Raw genomic sequence first — 14,229 nt, 5'->3', positions numbered from 1 at the left:
AAGAAAACAATAGTCATAGTGTGAAAAATTGAGGTATTTTCCGAGAAATACTCAGGGGCCACTAGCATGAAAACGAGGCCATTGACCTAACTATTTGAAATTGAAATTTAGCACAAGAATCATAGGTATACAATGTGCAATAGGCGGTTTTTCGTTCTTATCAGTGGAAATTTTAGTCATCTGTGTAAAAGTATACCTAATGGAAGATACTTCTTAATTCTTCGTTATACAGATATCTTTCCATATAAAAATTTACAAACAGCATCGATATGTGTATAAAAATTTAGTGAATATTCAACATGAATTCCAAGTAATTTTTCATGTTAAACACTCTCAATGAAATTTGTAAATTTAAATTCTGGTTCGTCACTTTTGATCGTCTTTGATGTGTGTCTATCAACATCCATTTTGTGTTGGGTCATCCGCAAATAAGTCAATGCTTGATTTCTTTATGAATAAAGGGAGATCATTGATGTAGAACAAGAAAAGAAGTGGACATAAAATTGATCCCAGTGGCACTCCCGCTCTGACTAACTTTTTTTCAGATAATATTTTTCCATGTTGAACACTTTGAAATCTACAGTTTGAGGACAGATGATACAACGGAAGCCCATTAAGGACCTATCAAAAATATTTTTTTAAATTTGATAGAACGAATTGTTGAACTTGTTTTAACAAATTTAATTCGTTATAACAATTTCTTTGAATTCGTCATAATGAGTTTAATCTGTTATAACAAATTTGTTAAATTTGTTAAATGAGGACATTTAAATGTGGAATGAAGTTTCTAGATAAATAATGGAATCAAAATTTCTTGACAACATACAAATCCACACATTAATTTGAAGTGGGGGGGGGGGGTGAGAAATTTTCTTGAATAATAGTCAAAACTCTTTGGGATAAAATAATGGAATATGTTCTAAATATCAGCATGGGTTGACGAAACTATGTAAAACAGTTTAAGAGGAGTGGTGCTGACAAACTGTTCATCTCTATATTTAAAATATGGCCAAAAAGTCTAAGTTGGAAAGTGTGGAAATTCCCAGAAAAATAGAAGAATCGGAATTTCCTGGTAATATGCATATATACACATTGTGTTCTAAAAGCCTGCATAGTTTGACGAAATTCTGTGCAGCGGTTTATGAAGAGTTGCGCTGACAAACTGTTCATCTCTATATTCAAGGTATGGCCAAATACCTACGTTAAAAGTGCGGAAATTCCCGGAAAAAATAATGGAATCGGAATTTCCTGGTAATATGCATATCTACACATTGTGTCCTAAATACCTGCAAAGTTTGATGAAATTCTGTGCAGCGGTTTATGAGGAGTTGGGCTGACAAACTGTTCATCTCTATATTCAAGGTATGGCCAAATGTCTAAGTTAAAAGTGCGGAAATTCCCGCAAAAAATAAAGGAATCGGAATTTCCTGGTAATATGCATATCTACACATTGTGTCCTAAATACCTGCAAAGTTTGACGAAATTCTGTGCAGCGGTTTATGAGGAGTTGCGCTGAAAAAAAAGAGGACTGACTGACGGACTGACTGACGGACCAGTCAAAAACATTATACCTCCCGCAACTAGTTGCGTGGGGTATAATTATTCATGGTATAAAAATGAAGACTTTCACTATTGTAGTTTTCTCACTATAAAATCATAGTCGGCCCCCCTAAATGAGTAAAACGAATAACTTTCACTGCGTAGTTTTTATTTTTTCATTCAAATATGCACAAAAATGGAATTTAAAGTGAAAAAAAATATTTGTATAGATTAATAAGGATGGTTTTCGAAGAGCAGATCTTTGAACAACACAGATGGTGACATTTTTTTTTTATATTCTAGAAATTACGGAAGCGTATTAGTCACAGGATGAAAAGCCAGGTTTCCCAAATTTGGAAACCCGATGGAAACATATGGGAATAGTGACATCAGTAGTTTCCATATAGTTTCCATTTTATGGAAACCACATAGTGGTTTCCACATAGATTCCCAACATGGAAACAATCAACCTGTGGTTTCCTGTAAGTTTTCCAAGATAGGAAACCGTGGAAGCATGCCTCAGTGGTTTCCATGTAGATTCCCGACATGGAAACAATCAACCTGTTGTTTCCTGTAAGTTTCCCAAGATAGGAAACCAGGGAAACATGCCTCAGTGGTTTCCATATAGTTTCCCGACATGGAAACCATCAGTCTGTAGTTTCTCCCACGTTTCCCAGGTAGGGAAACTTTGAAATTATATCTCATACTAATTTCCAACTACATGTACTTTTTATTTTGCAAAAAGTTAAATATTTTCTGAAGATGCCACATTTTTTTCCCGATTCAACATTCTTCTTGGAAGACCACCACTTACAATATTGTCAGCAGAAAAAGAAATCCAGTTTAGAAAACTGAATTACGTACACACCGTCTCCTCTTGTGCACTCCACAATAGACAATGCAATCTCAGATCTGTAAATGGATAACCCCCCACCGTCCCCACTCCCTACTTGGATGGCTATCCTTTTCATAAAATAGTGTATCATATGTGTTATATTTTCTGCTTTTTTCCGTTTTGTGTATTTTTGTTCTATTTCTTTTTATTACTTACAATATGTATTCCTTTTTTTCTCACATTGTGATTGAGTTATAATTTATATGCCATTGTCATGTCAAAAATCTCTGTAACAGAGGAAATAAAAGATGAATGATTGAATGAATGATCTCTTTAAACAGTTAAAATAACTTTAAGTGTATTTCTATGTGATAAAATTTCATATTTCATGACCGTGAACGCAAATTAATTTTAAATTGGATTTATCACATTAGTCGTGGTGAACTCGTGTAGGATGCTTGAATTGGAATAAAGAAAAGTGCAATTATATAGAAATCAATCCTAAAGAGAGGAGTTGCGATTACTGATTAAAAGACAATATATAGAAGAGTAGGACTTAGTATAGTTACATAGAAATAAATATAAACTGGTTAGAAAAAATCTATAATCGAGTGAGGTGGGGGACTGTATTATAATGCTAGTGATTTACTATCGTAAATATTGTTTATGATAATGATAATTTTTTTTAGTTTTCTTATTTATTTATTTTTATTTTTTTTCACCCCCCCCCCTTCCCCAAAAAGCATATTCGAAAACGTTGGTACGGCCTGTGTAACTACGGGCAACTGTCCTCACGTGCCACATCAGGTGGAGACACGTGCTGCAAAGACGCCTGGGGACAGGAGACACCTGTCACTGTGTATTTTTTGTATATTCTATGTGATTTGAGAGGGTTTTCTACCTACAGGAAACAATGGGCTGGTGCCAATCATGTACACACACAGTCTCTGCAGACTTGTCTAAAATTAAGATGATGATTTGTGTTTTTTTATAATCATTAAAAATTATTGTATAGTAATCGTAAGTTATACAAGAAAACATAATTAAGTCATAAAATAACCTACATTTATTTTAAGAAGTTCAATGAAAGAACAAACTATTTAGAATTTCGATTTCAATGTTTATTACTGATTTGAAATAAAACTATCCTGTTTGAAAATTAAATAATTTTCTATAGGTATAGAATAAATATAAATCGTGTATAATTATATTAAATCATAATCACTTTATAGATTAATGACATGGTATTTAATAGTCTTGATGTTTTGTGTAAAATTTGTAATCCAACAACATAGACATCTGTAAAATAATGTTTAAAATATTCATATAAAAAACGTTGTTTTTTTTTGTTTTTTTGAATTTAAATTTGTTCGCAGATCCCTGTGTGGTAAACGTCTGCATGTAACTACAAAGGTCCTAAATGCACATGTATATTTAACAAAACCATGCATCCCCCCCGCTTCAAGGCCATTGCTCTACATGTAACTGAAGAAGAATCTATAAAATTATACATTATTTTGTTTTCCTCAAGAACAGCGGCTTTTGATGTATAGTGCATGCTAAGGCAATCTATTAAAAGAATTAAGTGTGTAATTGTATTACTGTGCATTTTTTGTTGATGACATTATATAAAGAAGTGAAGGTTTTCAATACAACTATATAGATTTCTTTATCTACTTTGTCCCTTACTTTATTTCTATTCTACATGCTGTAAATTACTCTTTTAAAGAAATAATTATGCGTGTTCTTAAATACGCCAGTTTCGAGATTGTAACTCTCCTGCGATAGAGGCGGAAAAAGTATCCATTTCAGCATGGAGGTGGGACAGTTTGCTTATGTATACCTGTACGAAATGTTCCGCCTGGAATATAGGGGGAATTGAGGCGTACTTGGAGAGGCGTCAATTTGTCTCTCTACATATATGGTGATACACAGGTTCCGGGCGTAACTTAGGCAGAAACCAAGCGTAAATGGGCAGGAATTTGAGGCGAAAAATGCAAATGAGCTACGCCCGGAAAAATAAATGACGCCCGTAAAAAAATTACGCCTGGAAACTAAAATGACGCCTGGAATAGAATTACGCCTGGAATGTCCTTATTATTATATAATACTATGTGACCTAAAAACCTATATCTTTACCATGTTAACAAAGAAAAACATTCAGATTATGATTTACAATGTTAAAGCTAAAAATTTAGTTTTTTGAACTGTAAGAAAACATAATGACAGGTCATTAACATATATCATTAACAAGTATAGAAAAATAACATGAATTTTGTGTATTAGGGACACTAAAACATGATTAAGTGTGTATTTAGAATTAAGCTTTTTTACAATACCTGTACATTTTATCACTTCAATAATTATATTGAAACATTTTAGTTACTGACTGAATACAATTCTTCATTTACTCAGCAGTTTACAGTTAGATTCTCACTGCAGCCTCTATCAGACAGATATTTCTCAGAATGTGTGCAAGGACAAACTCAAATATCTAAAGTAATTTTAGGGTCAACCAGTTATAACTATCATTGTACATAGTCATAATCAAATTTACTCAAATAGGTACTAGATATTCATGATCACACCTACCAGCAGACACTGTGTCATTCTCAAGAAGTGTAAAAGCCTTAACATTGAGATATCTGCATTTCCTGTTTCACTCACACTAAACTCCCTCCTTAATGATCAAATTCAAACTTAACCTCCTATCTGAAATGACCCTTAATTGATAATTAAATTGACCAATCAGAGGCTTTTACTTCTCCTGAAAGTTCCAGGCGTAATTTTTGTTTCTATTTTCCTGCCATTTTACGCCCGGAAAATCTGAACTTGCCAATTGACGCCCGGAAAATACAAATGACGCCTGTAAGACGTCTCTTCTTCTGAGGCGTAACTCTTTGAAAATTCCGTCTCCGCCTCAAGTACGCCCGGAATTTGCCAATTCCTGCTCAATTCCACCCAATTTCCAGGCGGAATCCGCCTTTAAAATTCATACAGGTACCAACGTGCATAAATAAATGAACGATGTCTATGGCTTTTAAACTTAATTTAATGTTATAGAAAGATAAAGATGTTAATCAGTGATGCATTATATTATTTTATCAAGCTCAACTGTGCATATTTATCAATCTACTTTCAATTATAGGATACTTAAAAACGAAATAAACGTCGTGGTCTTCATAAAAGTAAAAGATTTTCTTGATTGTACAAACATTCTCTAAAAAGTTAGTTGCTTTTTTGAAGTTATAATAAGGTAAAAAATCAATGTGTCATTTAGATTGCCGACATGTAATGATCAGATTCATTTTTACCGTATATACTAGAGGTCCATATATCTCATCAATCGTCTGAAAAGTCTCACATCCACTGAATTTTCTTTTTTGTTCCGAATTTTTTGCTGTAAAAAATTACACCTTTACTTTAATTAGGTTGTTCTCGAGTTGAACAGTGCATCCTTACAATTATATAGTTACGATAAACCAGTATATCGATGATGCGATATATCCAATAATAAATATCTGTCCCACCTGTTTGTTTACACGGCAACCAAACTCCCCTCCTCAACGAAAGAGCGCACCAAGGGATATAATCTCGAAACTTGCGTATTTGACGAGACTCAAACTACAGGCCTGTAGGAAAGTAATTTCCGTTTGCGTAATAAACTTACCGGGAATTTTTTTTTTTTACAAGAATACCTTACCATTTCCTTATTACGAAAAAAAAGTATATAAGAAGAGATACAGGGCGGGACCAGCTAAAGCTGTGTGCATAAACTCACAACCATAGTTTCACATTAACGAGTATCTATAGACAGTAGATGACTTTTGACACAATCTTTCCAATGACCACTTATACCCGTCAAGACTAAAATACTGAATAAATATACTGTTACATGTAATTTTTCCTGCCTTTGATTAGATATTAGTTTTATTCCATCTTGTGATAACTCTCCTTAAAAAAAACTTTTTGACATTTTAATACATTAACAATATTACATGTTAAAATGATGTGGGAAATTTATTTATTTAAAGGCCAATATTTTTCAAGTACGATATAGCAAATAGAAAAATGTACAGTAATCACCTCCACCAGTAATAATATAAATTGATAGCCGGCTCAAAATCTAAACCAAAAAAAAGAGGGAGTTCATTGAGTTTTTTTAATCAAAAAAAAAAAATCAGATCTGATGGTATTCTATCTTAATTTTCACAAGTGTATCCTATTCTACCATACCTCATTCAGGCTGATTCTTTCTACTAAAAGCGTTTTTAATTATTAATAGCAATTAATTTTTAAACATGTTAAACACCAAACCTTTCAATCATCACTATTAAAAATAGAAAAAAAAAATACTGTTCTTCAATATTGTAGCATTTTTCATGCCTTTTAGGGTTCAAGTGGAAAGTTCACAATTTCAAAAATGTACCTTTAAAGGTTTAACATCGTTTTTATGTGACATTATACATTTATAATTACAACAGTTAAAAGTGGGGGGGGGGCATATACTTTCAGCTAGGACGGCCACTACCATGCAAAAACCAAGCCCCGAAATCCCCATCCCAAAAGCAAATAATTTGAGGTGTTAAAAATCTTTTTTCTCTAAGTGGCACACGCATATTATTTTTTAAAAACGCTTTCAATCTAAATATACTAGGCCTACACCTATTTAACAACAACAAATCTTCACTATCGGAGACAACTTTTGTTCTGACGCCATTTTGAAAAGTTGAATATCTAAAATTCTTAGTCTTTAGTACATATATTGCAAGAAATAAAAGGGAAATTTGAGTGATACAACATACTTAATTTACTTCCATGCAATATATAGACAATGTAGGCCCCAAATCATCGTACATGTGTTCCATGCTGTATGTTGTTTAATGGGGACTTTTCGCCTTTTAATAGAATGAATACTGAATATAATAGTTCTCTCTCTGTGTATAAATGAGTTCTTTCAAAGCGGAATTTCTTTTTTTATTCTTATCCCCTCTATTTATTCGGATGATAATATCTATACCGAGCACGGTTTCGTAGTTAAATACATACTAAAGTACATCCGGTTTGAATTCATGTGTTCTCGGATACTCGGGAAAGCCAACTGTTTTGATTTTTTGGAACTTATGACAAGGTATAACCGTATAAATGAGATATTTTTGTTTCAAAACTATGAAAAAGCATCATTATTTTACAAAAAAGTGTCTTCAATCGCAACTATCCGATTATTCATGAATGATATCATTATCAGAACAGTTGAAATAGATTGTAGCTTAGCATAACCCTAAATCATATGCATGAGGATGATATGGAGGAAAACATACATTAAAAAAGTGGATATAGGCGAAAGACTGTCCACTTCGCTGAAGATAATAGGTTTGTATATTGAAATAGTTTACTTACAAAAGAAAAATTTTCTAATGTCTGACCTGCTGAGATGAAGATGTTAAAAAAGAAAAGCTTACATACTGAATTAATGTTGATAGTATATCAAGTAATGCAAATGAATCATCAGCTTGAATTATTAGATATTTCACAAATTATTGACCGGTGTAGGCCAACATGAAGTTATAAGGACCTATGTCAAGTGATATTGACCCAGGGCATAGAAAGAAAATAGGAACCAAGCATGAGAGGTCATGTCAATTCACTTGACATGGGTCCTTATATAAACCACATTTTGACTAATACGGTGCGACTGTTATGGCGAGCGCAGATATATATTTTGATATAATAATTTAGATCGGGCTCATCAAACTGCACGTGGTTCGTCTAGACTCTGATGTCACATGACGTTGTATGTAAGTAACATTTCCAAAAAAGAAGCCTGAGCAGTGCTGAAAATAAATGAAGAACATTTTGTTTACTATTTATCTTCAATGTTTATCCATTAAATCAGGGCATGTTTACTTTTAGTTGAACTTCTGCTGCTATTCTCGCGAGAACATAGCTTTTAGGCGTAACAAAAAAATATGTCTGTTTACGGTTACCCGACCGACCCTAATTTTAATCGCCGACCCAAACTTTTTTTCGTCATAAAAATCCGGAAGTTACTGGCCGGTCAGTTTAACTTTTACATTCATCTTTGAAATCGAAATTGAAAGTACAGAAAATAAACCATTGAGTCCAATTTCTACATCAATGAATTCGTTGCAATTTGCTTACCATTGCGTGGCAGTTGCAGGGGTGTGCAACTAGCATCGACCAACGCCCGGTGCCACCGTTTTTTGGGGGTAGTAAAAATACAATTAAAATTATGCATGTATAAAAACATGAAAAACACAAACAGTATTTTCACTCATTGTTTTGCTATTTAATTTCCAACTAATGAAAATTTTCCAGACAGCATGCTCCTACTGTTCTTAAATCACTTTAATCTCATCTATTTTGCAGTACTACCTGACTTATTTACTTAAAAAACGTGAAAACGATCGTTTTTTCCTAATCCGAAGTTCCTCTGTTAATGGTAAATAAATGCAGATATCTCTCTCAATTATATACGATCCCCCAATCAACTGATAGCTAAGTGTTATGTGATTAAACTTTAATATGTATCTATCAATTATACTTAATGGTTTGAAATGTAAAATGATTTTTGCTTCATTTTAGATAAGTTAGACTAGTGCAATATGTTCAGAAAAGAAGATAATTTCTTAAAATTTTTAAACTTCAACTTTAAAAGGAACGCTTATAACCCTGGCTTTCTCAACAATGAACTTTTTAAAATATTAGTTTTTACAATGTTTTGCCCCTTTATTTGGACTGGTCACTTTTAACTTCGGACTAGTAACTTTATTGCTGTTACAAGCCTGTGGGTTTAGTACTTGATTTTTTTTAATTGCACACCTCTGAGTTGTAAGGCAGTTGGCAAGAAAGGTTATATTGTCTACCACCCATATTACAAGCCCAAACAAAAGTAAGGCAAAATACAATGGTAAAACTGTTAAATTGTAATTCCAATCCATGTGAATTTGTGTATAAAAAATTCAATAAAATAAAAAAAAAATTCCTACCTACCGACCCTATTTTATTTCAGCATGTAACAGTAAACAAAGTTATTTTTTTGTTTGGCCTTAACAAGTGATGCATTGTGGATCCAAATTACTGCATCAAAAAATATTATCGAATGAATGTGCAGTAGTCCAAATTTTCTCTTCGCACAGTCGTTGCTTTAAGAGCTCGCAGTAACGAGCATCGCTTGACTGTGACCTATATGCAAAAAATAGCTTTATTGAATTTTGTTGCGCCGGACGCATAGTGTTGGACAAATGCATCTTGTTTACATCTGAAAAAGGTGATTTATAAGATTCCTACTTTAATTTTTAATCTGTGTGTTTACCATTCAATACATTTGATAAAGAATGTTGATCAAACGTTCAGGTTATAATAATAATTCCAACTATCGTGGGAGTATTTTGGTGATTTCATGAGTTTAAATTTCAGCAGGTATAACTTCACATTCAGGGTGTATACAGAGTATCTTCTATGTGACGCAAATTTTTTTTATAACTTAAATTTATTTTGATTTAATAGTTTGTAAATATATTTTTGATTAACCAAAAAAAGTCAAAATTAACAAATTGAAAATTTGATAAACAATTCATGTTTTAGGAATGGGTACATTGGCCACTCTTGTTGTCTAGAGGAGATGCATCCAATTTCAATATTGCATGTTGAGCTATACCCGGTGATTTATCAGTTTTAAGTGAATTTGTTTAAGACAGAAACCTATAAAATAAGCATTTCAGACCAAAACGGGGCTTCAACTGGATGTACGGCATGTTGTGACGGTGACAATATAGAGAGTCCCCTAAGATTGTGGTGTGTTTTGTTTCTTTTTTTTTTGTGTTCAGTTTGTTATATTTGAGTTTTTATATATTTCAGAGGCATTCATCAATGTCATTACTAATGACAAACAGGAGAAACGGAGACAGGAAATGGAAAGACTGATCTTCACAGACAGCAGTCAAAACAAAGCAATAGAAAGCATTCAGTAAGTCTAATTTTGTAAAATCCTATATGAAAAAGTGATCTTTTGGGATTTATATTTAAATTAATTTGCCTACATTTCAAAGATATTTGTTAATTTACAGTCATCTTTCATCATGTATAGCAGGGTTGTAGAGGATATTCTTTGAAATTTATGATATTTTGTGTCAATGGGTATTTCTACAAAACTAAGGTCACATAGTTTATTATCATTGATACTTGTACAGATATGTTTTCAAAAAGTCTGTATGATTATTTTAACTATGCACTTTTTCCCTCAGAAACTGGAAATAAGATAGAAAACCGTGGAACATCTAGACGAGTCATGAACCCCAACATCTAAAAAGAACTTGACGGAGTGCATTCGGTTGGACATAACTTCACCCGAGAAGACTGATGACAAAGACTCAACAAAGAGGGTCAGGCTCCTATTTTCCTGGGAATCAACCAGACCATGCAAAGGAAAAGAGGCACTGGACAAGGCATATAGACACAAGGTCCTGAAGACCGAATCTGCCAGACGCCAGTTGGTATTTGTAAGGGATGGTAGAGAGGACACAACAACACCTCCTCCTGAGAAGTGTCCAGCTAGGGCCATTTCCAGGGACTACTCCTCATAGAGGTAATTAATTTTCTCAGATACTTATTTATTTTTACCTTTCTTAGTACTGTGTAAAACTTTTATAAATTCACCTAACTTCCATTTTTAAGTGAACAAAAAGATCAATACCATTTGAAAAAAAATATTAAGGATGTGTTATTTTTTGCTTGCAAATACTGAAGTCTGATTATATTGAACCATTTTCTATGGCCTTCTTTTGATAAGTTTTATGATAGTGTATCGTCTCCTTGTGTAACTAATTGTGTACTATCATTATAAGAAAAGCTGCAACATCAAACAAAAGTAGGGTAAAATAGACCTCTTTTTGGAAATTATGCCTGTACATCCTTAAATAATTTGTGGATCACATCTTATCTTTGAATCTGAGAGAATCTGTTTTTGGAAATTTAACATATCATCAGATCATATTTTATAATAAATCACATCCTTATGACCAGAAAACTTGTTTTTTTTATGGAGATAAAAATTACTGTACAATCATTTTAATTCATGGGGGGTCAATGTTTGTGGATTAGTAAAATTTTGTTGGTTCTTGGGAATGTAATTTCGTAAGTAATTTGTACATTCAGAAGATTTAGTGAACAAGATTTTTGTTAAACATTTTCTTCCCAACTTCCGTAGAAGGGCAGCTTATTCAATAAATGGGATGTATTAAAAACACCAAAATATTACTTATGCTAAATTTTAACTATTTTTTTTTCCTTCTAGGTCAAACGAGGTTTCAGATATCAAGAGGATACAAGAAAAAGAACTTTTTAATTCTGTGGTTGTGTATTTCCAGATGTAAATATTTATAGTTGTTTTGGTTTTTTTTATAATGTACATGTAATAAACATTTCAGGGTATATAGTTTTTGCACTGTTGGTCTGTCTGTCTGCAAAAATGTAAACCAGGCCTAAAGCTTTTGAGTGGATGGGGCGACTGCTTTCACATTTCACAGATGTACTCTAAGATTTACATACAGATGCAATGATGCAATGTTAATGTTTTGACGTATCTGTAAAAATTGTTATGCTTTTTCATAGATTTATTTTTTTATAATACTGCAGTAACTTAATTGAGTCCCTGAATGTCAATAGTCACTAATTTGGTTTTCAGTATAAAATATTGTATTTTTTTTTTATAATAGTAACTAAAAGCAAGCTATGATTTTTTTTATGTTGTACATATACAATGTTGATGCTTTGACATATCTTTAAAATTTGTTATACTTTTTCATAGATTTATTTTGTTCACATAATACTTAAATAACTGAATTGAGTAACTTTAATTTTTCTTTGTTGTGAATTTGAATAGATAGTATTATTAATATAATTTCTGAGAATACAAATGTCATCTTATTTGAAATTTGTTTTGTTGTTTACTAATAATAAATATCCTCAAAGTTCACTCATCAATATTCAATAACAAATGTACCCCACCTCGGCCACCTGAGAAATTTTAAGATTCTCATAAGCTAATTCCAGTATGAGAATTTTAAAGAAAATTCAACAAGAAAGGAAAAAAAATTATTCCAATAAATCCATGTAGATTCCATCAAGGAAAACCCCAAGATTCCTGATAAGTTTCCATGATACGGAAACTACTACCTTTCAATCCCCTTAGGTTTCCAACCTTTGGAAACTCAAGGTTTACTATGTGAATCCAAGCAGGTTCCTATTCATGGAATCTTTAAGATTCCCGACTAGTTACCCATCCACGGAAACTACTACGCTCCGATTCCATAAGGTATCCCCAGGCACGGAAGCCAGTGGAATCTTCAGGTTTCCTTATGGTATCCAAGTGGTTTCCAAAACATGGAATCCTTGAGGTTCCCGACTAGTTTCCCATCCACGGAAACACCCTACGCTCCGATTCCATTAGGTATACCGAGACACGGAAACCAAAGGAAAATTTAAGGTTCCCGTACGGGAAACTTACGGAATCAAGGGAAACCTCGCGATTCCACTGGTTTCCAAGCCTCGGGAAACCTAATGGAATCGGAGCGTAGGGTGTTTCCATTGCACGGAATCAAGGGGGAATAACCCAGTATCCGACACGGAAACCACAAGGAAACATAATGTAATTTTGAGGTTTCCATATGGTTTCCATAAGGTTTCCCGCAACGGGAAACTGGTTTTTTTCACCCAGTGAGTGCCACTTAGACATTTCATTTTCTTTTAATTTCTACACTTTAATCTGCAAGTTTTACACTTTAATCTGTAAGTTTTACACTTAAATCTGTCAATTTCACACTTTTTAAAGTGTAAATTTTACACTTTAATCTGTAAAATTTACATTTTATTTTGAACAACCTGAACTGCAATAGGTTATGATCGAACGGTCGATTTGTGATGTTTAACCTCTGACACTTGAGAAAAAGTATTAAACTAAGATGTTTGCAATTGTTTGTATATTTTTATTTTACATGTACTCGTACTTGTTTATTAGTATATGATAAGCAAGGATGGACTTTTCATCATGGGCCTCGTAATTTTTCCCAGCATAAGAAATCATGGATCTGCTTATATTTCAGTATATATACATGTGTATCTTTAGTTTTACTATAGTGTACCGAAAAGTAAAAATATATTTATATCTCAAAGTTTTTTTATTTGCAGTTCAGATACATACATGTATTGCGCTTCTGTAATTATCTTGCATGATTAACGGTCCGTTCGCTTTAAATGCGTTACTGGGAATGTGTGATGTTGCTAAATTGACTATGCGAATAAACAAATAAAGTGAAAAATTTACAGATGAAAGTGTAAAATTTACAGATGAAAGTGTAAAATTTAAACTTTAAAGTGTAAAATTTACAGATTAAAAGTGTAAAATTTACAGATTAAAGTGTAAAATTTACAGATGAAATTGTACAATTTACAGATTAAAGTGTAAAATTTACACTTTAAAGTGTAAAATTTACAGATTAATGTGTATTATTTACAGATTAATGGGTAACATTTACAGAATAATGTGTAACATTTACAGATTAAAGTGTAACATTAACAGATTAAAGTGTAAAATTTACAGATTAAAGTGTAAAATTTACACTTTAAAATGTAAAATTTACAAATTAATGTGTAAAATGTACAGATTAAAGTGTAAAATTTTACAGATTAAAGTGTACAATTTACAGATTAATGTGTAAAATTTACAGATTAATGTGTAAAATTTTACAGATTAAAGTGTAGAAATTAAAAAAAAAGTTAAGTGTCTAAGTGGCACTAATACGCTTCCGTAGGAAATCTATTATATGCATCGATTT

The 14,229-nt window shown here is 32.5% G+C and overlaps 1 long non-coding RNA gene across 2 annotated transcripts; it reads left to right on the top strand.

Annotated features, from left to right (window-relative positions):
- The first annotated feature begins 7,135 nt into the window (after nucleotides 1-7,135).
- LOC134229932 (uncharacterized) lies at nucleotides 7,136-12,212 on the top strand. Of its 2 annotated transcripts, none has more exons than XR_009984253.1 (4): nucleotides 7,136-7,747; nucleotides 10,256-10,364; nucleotides 10,642-10,982; nucleotides 11,691-12,212. It is a non-coding gene; the product is annotated as an uncharacterized LOC134229932 (long non-coding RNA). The 2 variants fall into 2 exon arrangements; XR_009984252.1 differs by having other exon boundaries at nucleotides 7,138-7,505.
- Nucleotides 12,213-14,229: the final 2,017 nt, after the last annotated feature.

The sequence above is a fragment of the Saccostrea cucullata genome, unplaced genomic scaffold, assembly GCF_032062105.1.
Source record: "Saccostrea cucullata isolate Sc308-1 unplaced genomic scaffold, CSIRO_AGI_Scuc_v1 ctg423, whole genome shotgun sequence".
NCBI classification, from domain to species: domain Eukaryota; kingdom Metazoa; phylum Mollusca; class Bivalvia; order Ostreida; family Ostreidae; genus Saccostrea; species Saccostrea cuccullata.
Note: the sequence above shows the minus strand (reverse complement) of the source record. Positions and strands in the feature narration are given on the sequence as shown.